We start from the raw sequence: 11,901 nt of genomic DNA, 5'->3' as shown, positions 1-11,901 counted from the left end.
AGAAAGAAAGAAAGAAAGAAAGAAAGAAAGAAAGAAAGAAAGAAAGAAAGAAAGAAAGAAAGAAAGAAAGAAAGAAAGAAAGAAAGAAAGAAAGAAAAGAAAGAAAGAAAGAAAGAAAGAAAGAAAGTTGGATACAATTGTCTTTGTTCTTCATCTCCTACTGCCCTGCAAATTCAAGAAGAGAAATAAAAAAGAAGAATACTGAATATACAGCCAGTAGTGAGCATGGACTCAGCGAGTCAAATATCACACCAACAGGGACACATTCCTGTCCAGCTGCATGAGGAAGATCTCAAACCACGGTAACAATTTTGGAGATTATTTTGTAGTCCCCAAGAAGACAAAACGTAAGACTTACAGTAAACATCTTTCATCTCCACAGATACCTTTTTTTATTAAATAGGTGTCTAAATGCCAACATCTCTTTAGCGAAATTCTTCTCCTGACAGCTGTGATCCGTGCTCAGGGAGACAGCCACAGCCACAGGTAAGTCACCTCTTTCTTTATGGGACTTCTCTACCTTTTTTGCAGTCTGGAAAGCACAAAAAGGCAGTGCTGAAGGTCACACAAGGTGGAATCCAGAGGGCTGAAGGCTCCCCTCATCCTGTGTGTGCCACTCAGTCCCTGTGCCGGTGGTTTGAAGGTATCTTTGGGGAGGTGGAAGCTGGCCACTGCATCCAGGGGTGAATACGTCAATGGCAGTGGGGGAACTGGATGTTTTCATCTCCTCTCTAATCCCTGGGGCACAGCCACCAGTCTTCACACACAGGAGTTCCTGCTTCCTTATCAGTGTTCTGATCATGTGAGTCTTAAATCTGCTGGAATGACAGCTCAGGGCTGATGTATGAAATAGTACTTAAAAAGGCTGCAGATGGGGGATAGAATGTCTGTTCTTTAAGTGTGTAAATGTATGCCTTCTTCCATTGAAAACATTTTTGAAAAGATCTGTGTTTGCAGTGTTAACTGTTGCCAGCTGAGCAGCATGAGTGTAGCAGAAAATCAGTGGTTTACAGTTAAAAAAATAAACAAACAAAAAACCCCCAAAAAACCAGGTCAGTCCACTACCCATTAGCTTGATTTAGGGAATTCTTTTCTTAAAATACGTGTATAGAGAATAGTGGAGGGGAAAACTGTGTGGACATGTGCTTTATATTAGTTGTCTGGTGATGGCGACAGGTGCATTTGTCAGGCCCCAGGGAGCAACTCCGTTAGATTCACTTTATTAATTGAGCAGATTACATGTTTTAGGAGATTTATTCCCTCCTCCTCCCCCAGCCTGCCTGCTCCCTTTTCTTTGATATTCTATGGTTAAAGCAGGGAAAGGGAAAATAAACTTACTTTCAGCTTTATCAAGTTATAATTAAGCATGAGGGGAGTGGAAGAATCCAACAGTAAATGCAGAGGGTGCATGACACTGACAAGGTCAATTATCTCCTGATAATTCTCACAACAGCAAGTATTAATAAGATGAATAATATTAATTGAAGCTGAGTTTGTAGAGTTTTAGCTCTTATTTTAAAGTTTTATTCGTCATAATGCAGACAGGATGGTAGAGGCAAGTGGGAGGTGATTTAATGGCCTCCAGCCCTATCAGTTTCTTACCAGGATGAGGGGTCCTTGCAGTATTTGCTGCCTATCAAGATACCTGGAATTAAGAATGCAGAAAGCAGGAAAGGGAGGCTGGGAAAAACAATTTCCCCAGGATTATGGATGCTTTCCATGCTAATTGTTGAATGGGATCCTTCCATATAACTTTTGATTGAAATACAGTCTCAAATATAGTTTGAGACACTTTATACTCATGGTTGTTTTAGGGGTTTTGACTCTGTTGAACAAAATCCAATTCATGTTTGAGGTACATCAATAATAAGTCTAGAACAGCTGCAATGTGACCAGATGCCTCCGTGCAGCTTAACAGACCTGTCCTGGCCCCCTTCTGAAAATTCCACCTCAGGAATGGTCATAGATGGGAGCACATAACTTCTATTTATGTCAGTTTTATTTAGCTCATGAATCCTTCCTGCCATTACTTATGCCTTAAACTCCAGGCATAAGGTCATATGTTTGGGAAAATTTGTTTGTTTATTTTCATAGGAAATGATGAAGACATGGCTCTATTTTGTTTTACCTGCTGATCCTCTACAGCAAAAAGTATAAATTATAAGTATCTTGTACTTTATTGTGTCCATCCTATGCTCACACATTCACAGAATTCTAATGCAACTAATAAGGTCTTCCTTGAACCCATTTCATTCATTTTTTACAGTGAAGCCCAGTGTGTTTACTAAGTAATATTGAATTTGAGCTTTTCCAGGAAAAGCTCACGCTTTTTAAATTACCTCGATCTGTGGTTTATTCTAGGTAGAATCACAAGGACCAAGCACAACTAACTAGCCAAAAGTCAATATATTTAGTTTTTACTCCAGAGAAACTGAATAAATAATACAGATAGTTAGATTGCCCACTGCCACAAGCATCCATTTTTCATGGAAAATTTATGATCTAAGTACACAAGAAGTTGTGAATACACAAAAAAGGCCAGTAATCCCGAGTCTCTGGAAGACAACAAAAAATCTATTTATATCCATAAAATGTGCTCACTAGTGGGGGCAAGATTCACAGGGTTTTGTGTGCACAATGCAGCACAAATATTGACTAGTAAAAAGACTGTTTACTGCTGAGGAGATGGGAGACTCATTAGTGGCATAACAGAACCATAAGCTGGCCTCCTCCAGAGGCACAGAAGTTTGTAGCAATGAAAATGACGTCTGAGAAGGATGCTGCCATCTGTAAGTTTGAGCACTGGAAGGCGTAGGGAGGAAAGAAAAGCATGACATTATTCTGAAACCCTGATAAAAAACTTCCTATGAAGGAGAAGCAAGCACTTGGGAAATAAATGCAATGTACTCAGGAAATACTTTTGTTTTCTGATAGAGCATGGCAGTTAGCGAGGAAGAAAAAAAAAATTTTTTTTGCGTTTTTGCTTTTAAATGTCACCTTTTTATTTCCCATGGGAATTATAAAATATAAATTTACATTTTGACAATATATCCCTATGATAAACAAAGTGTTCCAATGGTTATGTTTGGGCCATTTTCCCCCAAACTCTAACCCTTGTGAATTGAGAAGTGTGATATGGTGAGTGACAGCAGTCTAGGGACAGAGTATTAAAATTTGAAGCCTGCGAGTCGTGTTCAATAAAAATACATCAAGGGGGATGAAACCTTTACAATTCACCAGCACATTTTACTCTACAATTTTCAAAAGGAAAGTAGCAGGGGTCTCAATCAAAGCATGTTGAAATGTTCCATCAAACACATCTCTTGTAAATGTAGTCTGACAGTGCCTGCTTCCATTTCCGATCTCCTCACATAAATGGGTAGCACATGTGTAAACGATGTTTATTTTATTGTAAATAGAGTGTTGTGTCTGTCCTTTAATATCACAGCTCTGTGTTTGCACCTTTAGTGTCTCCTTTAACTGCTAATTCAGTATTCTCCTATACACATTTATTAAGGCTGGGATGGAGGCCTCTGGACAGCTTTTCCATCCCCCTGCATTGTGGCAGGATTGACTTCACAGACTTTTTCCATCCCTAATAATTGGGCATCGCATCCTGCCCTGAATATTATTTCCTTGTTTACACAAGCTCTTTCTGGCTTTTTATTCCATTTCCTGAACTCTTCATTTTAGGCTAGTTTAGGATTTTCTTCTTATTTAATATTTAGGTTTTCAGCTGCATTGTAGTGCTAAATGTCCTCTTCTGTACTTAATGAGAAAGAGAGGAAAAGTTGTTCTAACTTTTCACCAATCCCATGAGAAATGTGTAGCAGTTCCTACACAAGAAGAGAAGGACACCTGCATCCCAGGTAGACAGCATCTTGTGGAGAATGTTTGGTCCCCCAGCTGGTGCCTGAGTGTGATATGTAATTTCTATCTGTTGGTCACATTTTCAGATCTTTGGCCATGGTTCACCTCCATCCTAAACACCTACCCTGAGAGCAAAACCTTTTTGATATGTCTGATGAAATTCTCTCTTTGTGATTTATTTTACAGCAGAGGAACATGCCAGGTGGTTTTGTTCTTTTTTTCCCAAGGAGTGCCTGTCCCAGCAGCAGGAATGCAGCCAGCTATGCCCAAGCCTCCTGAATGAATGTTTCCATACAGCCTTCCCCATTGTGGTGTTCAGCTTTGCATTTCCATGGAATTTCCTCGTGATTTCAGTGAATGTAGCAAGAGTAAGGAACACCTATGCAAACACTGGAGAGGGAGGCAGGAAGGAGCAGCAGAAACCCCCCAGAATTCCATGGAGACAGTCAGTCTGGAACAGATGCCCATGCTGCTGTCTGTCAAAAGGATCACTGGGGCAAATGCTCATGTGCAGGACCCCGCTCCAGAGGAGGCTGGATATTCCCAATGCTGCCTGGAATCAAAAGAAAAACTTTATGAACAATATTAAGAGTGGTAGGATGAAAAGCAACTTTATAATGAAATGTTTCAAGTGGAAAAAATATGGCTATGTGCATGTGTGGTAAAGGATTCCTGCAATTTTTGTAAGGTTAATTAATTATCATGTCTAACTGGTGCATCCAATAGGAGATAAGTTGCCCCAGTAATCCACTCTTGGGTCAGCCCCTTGGAGGTGGCCCAGGGGATTTTTTGCCCTATTTCTTCTTAGTTGTCTTAATCTCTGGTGGGAAACAAGATGTCCTTATTAGAGGTTCTCTTCTTAATGATAAGACTAAACAGATTTTCAAGAATGTGTTAGAAAGGGTAATTTTATTATTCTAGATGTAAGAAAAGACACAAAAAGTACTAGAAACCATACAACTATGTATTAAAAATCTACAAACCGACAAATATATCAAAAACCCAAAAATCTTTAGGCATCACTGATATGATACCCAATACTGACTGTAATCCCTGGGCAATTTGGGATTGGGTAGAGGAGTCTGGAGATCCTGGGAAAGCTGAAGAAAACAAGATGCCTTAAGGTTTGTCTCTTTTGTTTCTCACCACCCAAATCTATTTTAATTGGCAATAAATTAAGTTCATTTTCCTGTCGGCTTTGACCGTGACAGTAATTGATAAGTGATCTCCCTGTCTTAATCTCAACCCACAAGCTTTCTTTCTTCTGTTTTTTTCCTACTTTCTGCCCCTGTGCTTCTGATGGATAGTAGAGAATGAGCATCTGGGTGGGAGTTTGCTTCCTAGACAAGGTGAACCCATGACAAGGAAAAGAAAAAGCCAGAAATCTGCCAGAAAGGATTTTCAGCTGCAAGGTCTTGGAGGTTTGGTTTCTTTTTTTTTTTTTTTTTTTTTCTTTTGTCAGCTATAAAGAAATAATTTAGGTCACTACAAAGAAGTTAAGCTGGAGCATAGCCTGATCAGCTTTGTACACCCATTTTAACCTGTTAATTCATTACTCATTGGTTTAGTATCTGGTTCTATGAATATTTCTGTTAATAACTTTACACACATGAATAGACCCATTAATCACAACTAAGGAGACTGGAAGGCTCTCAGATGTTTGCAAGAGAGTTCTGTTTGAGTGCAGATCTCAGTTTCACACAGGTTTTCTGGGTAATGTCCTCTGTGACATGAACCAAAAGGCATAAAACATCAGGAAGTTCAGCACGTGAAATGGCACCTCAATGTCTTTGAAAATACAAACCTGAGTCATTCAGTATGGAAAATTCTGCCATGTTAAAGAGTGTAGTAGGCTGAGTTTTCTAAGGTAGCTCCTAATTTGGCACTCAGAGAAAACTGGGATACTTGAAATGAAAACGGTATCTAAATCTAAATCTAAACTTAAGCAGAGGTGCTGCCTTTGCAATTTGGCAGCTAGAGATTTGACAATAAAACAAATCTAGATATTTTACATTGCATTGATAGTTGACAATAAAACAATTTTTTGTATTTCTACGTCCATTCACCATGGTGTAGATGGCCTGTCCCTTTAGGACTCCATGAGCTATTTATGCTTGGATGTCGTCTAGTGCCAGAACCTCTCTCTCTCTTCAGCTCAGACTGTGCTGAGCAAAATTGTAATCAGAGGATTGAAGTTAGCCTGACCTATTTGCATGGGACCTGTGGACACACAGAGGAGGTGAACAAAACTCAGTTAATATTGGTGCTGCAGGTCCTGCTGTGAAAAGAGACCAGTGTGCAAGACTGGAAATGTCTGTCCATGTTTGCCTGCCATGACAAATTGCATTTCAATATTTACACCATGATTTAAACCGTTCTGCCCTTCTGCCATCTAACCCAAAATTCTACAGGCAATGATCTGAAAGGGTGCAGAACAAGAACAAGCACAGATTACTAGTTCCCCAATATTTCCTGTCTTCATTCAGTGCAGAATCCCAACACCTAGAGTGTTTACATCTTTGTCTATTCTTTAGAAAGGACTTTCATTAATTTGTTTAGTCATCTCTTGATGCAGTTAGCATCTACAAGTTACTGTGGCAGCAAATTGCACAGTTAATTCTGGTATATGTAAAAGTCCTTTCCTTTGTTTGCTTTTAGAACTTCGCATCTGATAATTTTTGACTACCTATAATTTTTGTGTCATGAGAAAAAATAAATACTCATTTGTTACCATTCTTCACAATTTAGAGATCACTCTCAATCTTTTCAGACTTCTTTCTGTCTGAGCTTTGGGTTACTTAATGTCTTCCTGTACAGAAAAATTTTATATGTTCAGTCTTGCCTGCGTATCGATTGTTTTATCCTTTCTCAGAAGCAGAAGGAAAAGAAAGAAGGTACTCCACGTCTGATATGGATGTTCCATATAGGGGAATGAGGGTTTTGTTGCTGTCTTTATTTATTTCTCATCAGTTCCTGATGTACTGTTACAGAAATACCAACGTAAGTGCTATTGTAGATGCAGTTATGCCAGCATAAACTGCTTTGTGATACATGGCAAGGGAACAAGCCACACTAGGATAAAGGAAAAACATTATAAAAGTCAAAGTGCACTCACTATGAGGGCTGCAAAGTATCAGTAAGAACAATAATAGCAATGATTCCTCTCTGCCTGAAATAAATTGTACCAATAGTTCTGTGCTTAGAGCCTGTGCTCATACCAGCCATAGACCAGAGCCACCCAGAAAAAATGTTTTAGTGTATGCTTGACTTTGACCTGTGAATATTTTTACAGATACTCCTTTTATTTTGCTGGAAGCACTCATCTGCTTTTCATCTATACACATGCTTTTTTTGGGTCAGGGCCCAAAGCATTTGAACAAATATTTATCAGATATTTCACAGATTTTTTTTTTCAGCCCTACTGGGAGCTAGATTCGTTACACCCCTTCATGTTGTTATGCCAGGGGTGAAAATGAGCCTTTTCTCTTATACTTTGAAAAAGAACTGATTTATCTGATTGGAACCAGGAGCCTGAATTTTAAGCACATTAGCAACTCAGTTCTATGTCTGGTCTGTGCACACAATAAGGAGATTTGTATTCGAATAGTGCAAAGCTTTTCATCCTTGTGGCTTACTGCACAGGTGTAATCCCTAACAGGATGGATTACTTTTACAAGCTGGAGTCCCTAAATAAGGCAGTGGGTAGTATTTATGGCTGTCTACATGGACTTTGCCATCTCGAGCCAAGACTCAGACTTGGTGGGATCCCAGACCCATATTTCCTTGTCTATCTGCAACTAATCTGTTGCCTCTCCAAGATTAGGTCCATTAAAAATCCCATTTCTTCCTTCATCACAGGATATTTTTGTCATTGGAGAGGTGTCCTGTATGTGTGATTCTGCCACAGTCCCCATGGGATAAGAGCCAAGACAGGCTCACCTTGCTTGCATGTAGGCTCTGCTTTGCCTAAAAGTAGAGGGTTGAATCCTGAGGTTTCTCCATTATCATTTCCTAAATATAGACTCAGACCTATATCTAAAATTAGGCTGGCATAATATGAGTACAAAGTGATTTTTGAACCTTGTACTTCATTTAGCATTTCAAATGTAGTGGAGAAAGTAGCATGGATTAGTTACTTTTGCCTTCCATGGGAAGTTCTGGACCATTACAGGAAAGTGTATTTGCTTTTACAGACTGAGGTTGATTTTTGGCACCCTGTGTCTCATGTGGAGTGAACCCTGTCTACTTATCCAAAGTATAATGGAAGGAATGGTCTTCCATTATACTTTGGATGTATATAATCATGTATGTCTTCCATGATTATTAAAGGTTTAGGACAACATATACAGGTTATGTCCAACTTGTAAGCATACAGTTATATTTTGGCTCTGATCTGCTGATTTTATTTCACTTAATTAAATAATTTACCTACCTTTAAAATGTTTTTAAATCTCTTCCTAGAAGGTAGTAATCCTAGGAGATCCTAGGAGACCCTAAATCCTCCCTAGGAGATTCTATTTTCTCTATAGGAGGAGATATTGATATTGGTATTGAACAACCTACCTAGTCATTCGTTGTGGTACCCAGCATTCTTCACAGCTAGAGTGATAGTTTTAAAGGCTCTCCACTTTTTTTCTGAAGTTTTTTTTCATTGTTTAGTCGTATAAGCAGGGTTTCTCTCTTATTTACTGAGTTTTTTAAAGTGTTTTGTTGAAGACGGGTTTCATTTGAGCAAAATGCATTTTGTTGAATTCAATGTTCCCATTGCTTTCCAGCCATCATTAGCTTGTCTTTTTGCTCATTAAAACAGGTCTAAATGCTCTCTAGCCAGTTTCCATGGATGTATCCATACAAGTCCTCTTATTCAACTTATCTTCTTTGTCTAGCAGTAATTTGCAAGGTTTTATTTATTTATTTATTTGTTTGCTGTTATTATATCCCATCAAATCTTAACAGATTTACACTTGTGCTGTTGCTGGGGTATTAGAAGGCAGCCATGAGCCCTTGCTCCAGTAGAAAAGTTTACCATGCTGCTGATGGAAGCTGGAAACAAAACTGTTGCTAGGATTCAGCACAGTGAAATGGGGTAACAAGACTGGGGGGATTTAAAAACAGAGGGCTTAGTTATGTTGCCACGGGATTTTAGCCAGCTTGATTACTTCTGAACAATGATGTAATGGTGGCATACTGGGCAAAAAGAAATGTTTTTGTTGTATTTTTTTTTTTTTCTGTGCATCTTATGTCTCATACTCTTGTTTTCAAACTGAGAAGTTTCAAAATATTATCTTACAAACAGAATTACTCATTTGGATCTAAGGTATGATAGCCAAGGAGATTTTCTTTATCCTCTCTCTTAATAGAAATTACATTACTTACCTCCCAGTTTTCTTTCCATTTGTTTAAATTTAAAGTGTCATTTACTTTCCCCTCAAAAAGCACAGCCCCTCTTCTCTGCTTGATTTTGTGTGAGACTCTGGGAGGATGTACTGCATGAGATGAACGTTCTTCTGGTTTTTGTGGTTCTGGGTTTTCTTTTATTTGCGAGGGGGTGTTGTTGGGTTTTTTAGTAAGTTTTTTTTTTTTATCTAGTTTGGTTTTAGTTTTTTGGGGGGCTTTTTTTTTGTTTGTTTGTTTTGTGCGTTTTTTTGGTGGGTGTTTTTATTGTTTTCTTTTGGTTGGTTGGTTGTATTATTTTAATTTGTTTTAGTTTTCAGCCACATGATGTAATGAAGATAAGGCTGGATGACAACTCTTGCGGGGCTGAATGTCAGAGTTTGGAATTGATGACTTCTGGGTTCAGGAAAAAATCTAGATATATGATAGGTGGATGGATGGATGGATGGATGGATGGATGGATGGATGGATGGATGGATGGATGGATGGATGGAAAGATAGATAGATAGATAGATAGATAGATAGATAGATAGATAGATGATAGATAGACAAATAGATAGATAGATGGATAGATAGACAGATAGATAGATAGATAGATAGATAGATAGATAGATAGACAGATAGCCAAGACTTAAACATCAACAGAAGAAATTAGTTTGCGAAACCTACAACTACAAGTAATAACAATACATAGTTGTTGGCTTTATGACTTTCGCCTCAAAACAATGTGAGGAAGGGAACTGGAGCAAGTCAGAAGAAGAAGGTGTCTTCTCTTTGAAAACTGATATTTTCAACACAATTTAATGGCTGTGGCACTGACTAAGCTGACTGCTCCAAAAAAAGAAATCTTAAAGTAACCCTGACAGTCCACCCACATTACAGATGCAGAACTGCCAGAGGGACCAATCACATAAAGGTTGTCTCCCAACCCACCTGCTAACAAACCAGTTTCAATCTGTATCATGGACAGGAACTTCACTAGGATTAGGCTTAGGCATTGCTACAAATTAGACACGGCCAGGGTTGAGCTCAGTGACAGTGCATGGTTACTGTTGTATTTATCATTTTGAGCTGCTGTGGCAGAGGACTTGATTGTGTAGGACTCGTGTCCTCAGCAATGTTGATGGTCACAGAATTTCTCAAATGCAAATTATCCTCAGGCTTCTGGAACCTTTGCCTCCAATTTTAAAATACAAGTTTTACAAAGGAAAATATAGTGTATAAATAAATATGTGTGTGTGTATGTGCCATATATTGCCATATCTCAGAGCCCTGCTGGACCATTCAAATTTGTGCAAAGGGAAACTTTTCCAGCTTTGAATTATATTCATGTTCAGGGCTTTTTTTAAAACTCACAGAAACAAAAGGCAAAATGATGCGCAGTACATTTATCACTCCCTGGTTGTGTCTTTACAGGGTTCCAGATTTGCACTGGTGGCTACCAACAAAAGCTCTGAAATCAGAGCTCAGCCTCCTAGGAACCATATTCTTTATACACAAAGCCACAAACTGATTATTTTGTATCAGTCATCACTCATTCTTTGCAATCTGAACTTATTCTTTGCAAAGGTTTTGTGTTTATTTTCTGGCTTTAGAGAAATTTCTTCTGAGAATTTCTGTTCATGTTTGGAAATGAGGATTGACATCAGACTTTCCTGTTCATGTTTTTTTCTATTGGAGTCGTGACATCTCACTTTTAGAAAAGATTTTGAACAAGGTTCAGTTAATAAATATGAACTTTAAGTTTTTACATATGTAAATTCATACCTTTTCTGGAACAACTGTTATTTCTACCTGGAAATTAATTATAAATACCCAGAAAATTATGCTGAAAGGCTTCTGTTTTGGAGTTACTGATTCTAATGGCAATAATATGAATGGTCTTTGATGCATCTGTACCTTGTAATTTTCATTAACCAGATGAAAAGATGAAAGATCAGACCTCAATATCAGTTACATCAGTGAAACTTCATTGTTTTCCTCTTGTATGACTCTTCTCAGAAGGCAAAACAAATCCCAACATCTGATTTTCTATCTTGTCTTTTCCTAAAGATTGCCTAAAGTTCCATAACCATCTGGGCTCCCTTGCCTGTGTCATATTTGTTCTCTTCAAGGAAAGAGATTCAGATTTTATGTAAGTCATCTCCGTAGGGGGAAGTCCTGCTACCTGTTAGCACAGTGCCTGATTTTTCAAAAAATTAAACATAATACTGTGTCTTTAATGTCTCTCACTGAATTACAAATTGGGGAGCTGGCACTTCTCTCATTTTATTCATCCTAATTACAATTGCCCTGTCACTGAGATGCCAGCCTGACTAAGAGCAAATCAGGTAGTGACTCCCCAGGGTCTTCTTTGTAACAAGAAGGCTGTCTCTAGTGGCTTCAAAATGACAATTTCCCCTCTTTTACTTCAAAGTAGAATGTTTCCCCTGGACAGTTTCACATTTGATTGTTTTCACTAGCCTCTCTGTCTTGAGCTGCTTGATTAACATCTCAGTCACCTAAGAAATTAGACTAAAGTTTGTGCCTTGGAAGAAAAAAATATAAAAAAGAAAAGGAAAAAAATACAGAGTAAAAAAAAAAAAAAAAAGAAACTATTGAAAATTTATCTTTCCAGTAGGGAAGGAATTGAAGGTA

The sequence above is a fragment of the Zonotrichia albicollis genome, chromosome Z, assembly GCF_047830755.1.
Source record: "Zonotrichia albicollis isolate bZonAlb1 chromosome Z, bZonAlb1.hap1, whole genome shotgun sequence".
NCBI classification, from domain to species: domain Eukaryota; kingdom Metazoa; phylum Chordata; class Aves; order Passeriformes; family Passerellidae; genus Zonotrichia; species Zonotrichia albicollis.
Note: the sequence above shows the minus strand (reverse complement) of the source record.